Source organism: Panthera onca, chromosome A1 (assembly GCF_046562875.1).
Source record: "Panthera onca isolate mPanOnc1 chromosome A1, mPanOnc1 haplotype 2, whole genome shotgun sequence".
Lineage (NCBI taxonomy): Eukaryota > Metazoa > Chordata > Mammalia > Carnivora > Felidae > Panthera > Panthera onca.
Genome location: NC_138339.1, coordinates 216,750,275 through 216,756,274, shown reverse-complemented (window position 1 = coordinate 216,756,274; position 6,000 = coordinate 216,750,275).

Genomic DNA, 6,000 nt, shown 5'->3' with positions numbered 1-6,000 from the left:
CTAAACTGTTACAGACAAATCATTATCTGCCAAAAGAATGCTCTCAAGCTGAAAGGAAGCCCTACTTTGTACTTATGAGAGATTAACTTGAAGTGTTCAACCAAATCACAAGTTCTGCAAGCATTTGCTTTATTTTTCAACATACAGATCTAGGTCTCCACAGAGTTTGTGGCCACGTCTATTTTGAAGCCTAAGCCCTACATTCATCTTTGCATAACTAATTTCTAAACTTGTAGGTACACCGAGAGAAGGGTCAGAGGAAAATTAAAAAAATGATTCATGGCTTGGACAAAATCATTACTTCAGGGAGGTTACAGCAATTTTCAGGTGTACAAGGTGTCCTAGCAAGTCGAAGGGAATTTCATGGCCACATATCTCCTAAACGAAAATGTGAGACAGACTTAAGAACATCTTTGCTGGGTTAAAAGGAAATGAACCAAAGGTAGGACTTTTCTTTATCAAAAACAAAAAAAATTCAAGCTTTCTTGGTGCCCAAATTTGATCATACTGGAACTTCCATCTTCATAGGTCAATATAAAGAGAAGACTGTCAAAGAATAAAAGAAAAAAAAATACAGTACAGGGCACCTATATGCCAAGCCCCCTAACAAGATTCAAATCTACAACTTACACAGGCTTCCAAATAGGCGCAGACACTAGAATAAACTTATCAGAATGTAATGGGAGTCAGAAAGCGGCCGACTTTTGACTTCAGCTCAGGTCAGGATCTAATGGTTTGTGGGATTGAGCCCCATGGTGGGCTCTGTGCTGACATGTGGAGCTTACTTAGGATTCTCTCCCTCTGTCTCTCTCTCTCTGCCCTCCCCCCCTTGCATGCACACACACACACATTCTCTATCAAAATACGTATTTTTTAAAAGGTAATAGGCAAAAAAGGGGAACAGCAAAAATATCTTAAGATCTAAATAACCCAAGTAAAATGTTATGAAGCCTGAGACTTCTTTAACATATCCAAGAGAAGTCAGATAGGGACAGAAAATTGGCCATGAGTTGCTAATTGATTAAACTGGGTGATGTATACCTATATTTCATTACAAGTACTCCTTTCCCTACTTTTATGTATATCGGAAAATAATAAGTAAAAAAAAATACTAGTTTGATAGATTTCTAAAGAGAGCAAGACTGAGATCTGCACTTAATAGGATAACTGGTCAAAAAGAATAATTAAAATGATTGCAATGCCCTTTAAAACTAAAATGGTACCCAGACCCAATCCAGATGTAGTACATATGTGCCAAGTGAAAACCCAAGATTAATTCTGATCACTGTACCTTAAATTATTTGCTCAAAATTCGTTCCTAGTTGTATAGGAAGTGACTGAATAGATCCATCTGTTAAAGTACAATTTATTTTTCTGACTTCTGGAGATGTGTGATGTATAAGTGCTTTAAGTGGATTAAGTCCTGAGTTCAACCTTCACACTTTGAGAGACCAAATATTCTGTTTGTTGAGAGATCATTCTCCACCAGTTTTGTTTGTTTGTTTCTATGTCTTGCCAACAAAGACGCAGACTATTCTTTAAGATTATCTTTTCAAGGATTTTTGTGTAGGAACAGCCTTGAAAGATAGAAATAATTTCTCCCTCTGAGTAAAAGAGCCAACAGGTCTACCTCCTATTATTAAAGTTTGGGGTTCCTCAGACTCAGGTTTCTAACACAACTTGTGAGGACTGGGTCTCAGCAAATCATCATGCCTGAGTATGATGCTCAAGATCCTTGCTATGCCACGAGTAATAAATTTCTTTGTCTCTGTCCCAGGCATCTCATGTCTTTTGCTAGCACCAACAAAACAGTAAGAAGATAATCTATTAGCTTGCTAGTAGAATAAAATCTCAGGCCCTTCACAAATCTGGAGCCTGCTAAATTAAAATGATAAATATACTGTGCCTGGCATGAAAGTGACCTGTACTGAGACTGAATGCTAAGGAGGCTTCAACTGAATTCGTTTTAAAGGACTCTAGTTAAACATTAGCAATGCCTGCCAAGCAAGCCAGCAGGTAAGCTGCAGTGTGCACACCATTAATGCTGACAAAGTTACTTGTGTCAGTGCCAGCCACATAGAAAATGCTCAGTAAATGATTACTAAACTGAAATGCTTGCTAAAATTCTAGAATTTAATTCTAAATTTTAGTGTATTGAACCCTGAAGAGTCACATATAAATTTTGGCACTAAGTTTGATTTTTTTTAATTAGAGTTTCTTTAAAAATTAAGTAGAAAAACAAGGAAGGCATTTTACATGCCACAAGATAAAAGTACTGAAACGCCTTTTAAAAAATAGGAACTTCAAATTTTCATTGCTATTCAAAGATAATTAGAAAAAACAAATTATCCTAAGTAATCTTTATTAAGTTCTAAATAACTTTAAAAGATGCTAAAATTGAAGTCTCATGTGTTACATCAAAATGTTTGCCAACTTCTCATGCATCTACAATGTCCTAATTTTCTTGGTATATATACATAGCGAAGGTTCTCAAAATAATTTGGAGACAATATATGTAGGGTCAAACCAGGACAGGTGTTCCAACAACACTGATAAAGGGGATACTTTTTATCATCCATGATGAATAAGGTACTTCTTCTCAATGGGTTAATCAAGAGATTTTAAGGGGGGAAAAATGGCTTGACTTTGGATTTCTCTACCATTGCACTTACTTGACACAAGTTCATTTCTTAGAATGCCATAAAGATGACACCAAAAAATGAAAGAAAAGGGGAAATCTTACTACACCTAATCCTAGGAGTACAACACCTTTAATTAGTCTTTTTCTAGTGAAGCATTTAGTTGGTAAGTCCACAGACCTGCAAACCTGCTGTTTCTACCAAAGGGGTGTGTAAAGATAGGATATTAATTTTACTTTAGTGGATGCAGGCCTGGACGCTCCCACTACCCCCTCACTTCAAAAAAGAGAAGGAGAAGGTGTCAGTGGCAATGGCCATTAAAAAGTATGAGTGTCAATTTATTATGCATTTCACATGTTGTTATTCACTGTTTAGAAATTGTTATAAACACATTTTTTGCTTGATGGCATTTGATTTCAAGCATGTACAATAAATCCTCAGCAGAAACTCCGATTAAATGATCACGGTTTGAGATATTCCCAAGATTCCTGCTTCAAGTAGGTAAACTACTTACTAAATTGGGCAAGACTGTGGGAATAATAGGGAGGAAAGACCTTATGTAATATATAAGTGAAGATAAAATATGAAATTGAAGTAAACATGAAATATATATTTTTAAGACATCCAGCATCATGGAGATGCCTTCAATGAAGATAATTTGAGATTTTTCAAAATACAGATAGAACCTAAGGGAACCTGGGTGGCTCAGTTGGTTAAGCATCCAAGTCTTGATTTGGGCTCAGGTCATGATCTCATGATCTCAGGGTTGTGGGACTGAGACCAATGTTGAGCTCCATACTGAGTGTGGAGCCTCCCAGGGATTCTCTCTCTCCCAGTCTCTCTCTGCCCCTCCCCTGCTCACATACATGCTTACATCCTCTCTCTCAAATAAACATTAAACACACACACACACACACACACACACACACAGAGAGAGAGAGAGAGAGAGAGAGAGAGAGAGACAGAGAGAGACAGAGAGAGACGGAATCTAAAGCCCTGATAATGAAATTAACTACAGAATGAGAGAAAGGATTTCTGTACTGAGTCATATATTACTCCAATACTGCAGTCTGGTAGCAGGAGCTAAGGAAATAGAAAAGGGATGTCCAGTGAACAAGGATATATCAAGGAGATGGTCTCAAAGATGGAGGAACCAATGTCAATCAGTTTTTGATGGATTATCCAGAATAAGAAGTTAAAGGATTTTCAAAGATGGACTTATCTAGTAACCTTGGGGGGGAAAAGTTTCTATATATGGAAAGAACAAAATGAGTACAATAATGAAAAAGCACACAAGGAAAGAAAATGTGTACACAAAATTTTTGAGAATTTAGGCAACAGAGAATAATGAAATAGTTGAAGGGGGAGAGAGTGTCAGTGAAGGGTCTTTTGTGACTGAAATAATAGAAGTTGAATATACAGAAAAGACGGGCTATTCTTGAAGTAACAAAGTCCTTAGGGTAATGAAAATGGAAGGGATCCTAAGCATACATGGTCATTTTATATGCAGGAGCAAAGGATAAGTGGATGAAGGTACATTCACATATGTACATTTAAAGATGGCAGGATGTGGACATAGCTCAATAACAATATTTTCTTCAGTGACATAGAAAACAAGGTATCAGATAAAATGACGATTGGGGTCTAAATGCAAATTTTGAGAAGAGAGTTACAGTATGCAATTGTCATTACAGAGGATGGAAGAGTGAGCTTCTTAGAGAAATAGATTTGTAGTAATAGGACTGCTCAGCATTGGCAGCTAACATGGCTTTACAGTATACTATTTCCCTTCACATGCATGGCATCTCCTTTTAATGAAACGAAGAGTTTATTTAAATAGGTCGGTTATACTTTATGGCAATGGTATATTATAGTGTTATTCTTAATTTTGGCAGCTTTCAACTATTTTATTTTCCCTTTGTACATGTCAAGGATTGATTGACTAGTTCTAGATTATTTTGAACCTTTAGGCCCTCAGAGCTTTAGAAGTAGTAGCCAAGTTAGGGTCAAGATTCCCTGGAAGTCTGGTACTGAAGCGATAGCTTCACTGAGTCATGTAATTTTGGGCCTCACCATCCACAGCACTAGGTAAATGATGACTCTGAGACAAGGTAGTGCTCTTGGGCTTTTGGACAGGGATTTGTAAGGAAGGTGGAAAAGTAATAATTTGGTGATCACTGATATTAGCCTTTTTCAGCAACTGAAAGCAGACTAACCATATTACTAAAGAACATACATGGAACAAAGCAATACTAAGGCATAAAAGAGACTGGCCAAGACTTCATGTCTCCTGCTGCTCTCATTAAGGGCTTTTTATGTAGAGACACCTTCTGTTTTTGCAAAAGTCAACATGTTTTCACCCCATGACCCTGTCCTCTGGTGATAGCCAGCTGAATTAGTATAGGACTACGACCTAGTAGTGGCCTACAATGGCACTGGACATGAAATCTCGGAGTAAAAGTGCTGAAAGATAACTAGTTTTAACAATCATGTACTCGTTTTTGAGATTTTTTTTCTTAAATTAACAACAAAAAGAAAGACTCTGATATAAGCCATGGCAACATTTTTTAAATATGTCCCCTGACACAAAGCAAGCAAAAAAAGCTTCTGAACAGAAAGGAAACAATCAACAAAACAAACAACAACAAAGACACAACCTCCTGAATGGGAGAAGACATTTCCAAGCGATATATCCAATAAAGGCTTAGTATCCGAAATATAAAAAGAACTTCTATAACTCAAAACCAAAACAAAAGAAGATCCAATTTAAAATGGGAAGAAGACACACTTATCCAATGATAGCATACAGATAGCCAATAGACACATGAAAAGATTCTCATCACTCATCAGTGAAATGCAAATCAAAATCACAGTGAGATATCACATCACACCTGTCAGCATGGCTAAAACCAAAAGACACGTGAAACAAGTGTTGGCAAGGATGTGGAGAAAAATGAAACTTTATGCACTTTTGGTGGGAACACAAACTGGTACAGCCGCTTTGGAAAAGAGGATGAAGATTCCTCAAAATGTTAATAACACAATTACTATATGATCCAGGAATTCTACTTTGGGTATTTATCCAAAGAATATGAAAACACTAATTCAAACAGATACATGCATCCCTATGTTTATTGCAGCGTTATTTACAATAGCCAAATTATGGAAACAACCCATGTGTCCATCGACAGATGCATGGATAAAGAAAACAGTATACAGGTAACATGGAGCATTACTCAGCCATAAAGAATGAAAAGCTGCCATTTCCAACAACATAGATGGATCTAGAGGATAGAACGTCAACTGAAGTCCGTCAGAGAAAGACAAATACCATATGATTTCACTCATGTGGAATTTAAGA